The sequence below is a fragment of the Bison bison genome, unplaced genomic scaffold (genome assembly GCF_000754665.1).
Source record: "Bison bison bison isolate TAMUID 2011002044 unplaced genomic scaffold, Bison_UMD1.0 scf7180017864517, whole genome shotgun sequence".
NCBI classification, from domain to species: domain Eukaryota; kingdom Metazoa; phylum Chordata; class Mammalia; order Artiodactyla; family Bovidae; genus Bison; species Bison bison.
The window spans coordinates 7,692,468-7,693,357 of NW_011495070.1; the positions used below are offsets into that span (position 1 = coordinate 7,692,468).

General features: G+C 66.1%; 1 protein-coding gene across 1 annotated transcript in view; it reads right to left on the reverse strand.

Annotated features, from left to right (window-relative positions):
- MAML3 (mastermind-like 3 (Drosophila)) overlaps positions 1-890 on the reverse strand; it is a 460,623-nt gene that overhangs the window by 457,609 nt on the left and 2,124 nt on the right. The window lies entirely within an intron of this gene.

The window sequence follows — 890 nt, forward strand, 5'->3', positions numbered from 1 at the left end:
AGGAGGGAGGGGAGGGAGGAGGGGCTGGGCGGCCTCGCAGAACCCGGAGGAGGGAAGGATTCTTGAAGCCCAAGATAAACAAATTGTTCCTCTTCACGTGCGGGGTGGGGGGAGGTGGGGAGTGAGCGCAGTGGCCTCTCCTCTTCCCCTCCCCCCAGCCGGCTCTTTGTCACGGAACGCCCGGTGAAAGCCCGCGCCAGCACCCGCACCACCCCGGGCGCCTACGACCCTCAGACCGGGGACGTGCGCTATTGATACGCCGCACACCGACAGGGCCTCCCGCACCGCCGATCGAGGTGCGGTCTGCGGGGTAAACGGGCGAAGGCGCACGGCCCCGCTGCGCTCCTGGGTTCCCACCGCCCGCCCCACCCCGCACACGCGCGCAACCCAAACCAGGGCGGAGGGGGCTGCAGACACCTTTCCCAAACTTCCGGCTCCCAACCCCCCCGCCCCAACCCCGAAAGGAAAGCCAAAGAACCGGAGAGTGGAGATAGGAGAAAGGATTCTACCCTCAGGGTTAGGGGGTGGGAACTGCCCCTTCCTCCCGAGAAGTTAAGCCATTGGCTGCTCCTCCTACCTCGAACCCACCCACCCAGCCATTTAAGCCTCTTTCACCTCCCCACTACCTTCCACTCCTCCAGGCTTATCAGACAGGCCCGGAAAGTTGGTGGGGAACGGGGCGGGAGACAGAAGCGGAGAAAGCTCTGTGCAAGCAAGTTTAAAAGGAGGAAGGGAGAGAATCCCCTGCGAAGTTGCGTGGCGGGGACTCTCGGCGCAAGCCCAGGGAGTCTCTCTCCCCTCCCGCCCCGGCGAGCCGCTCCTGCCTCGACCCTCGGGGCCGCTCCACCTGCCGGGCCAGCTGGGGGTCTCGAACCGCGAGGGAGCGCACC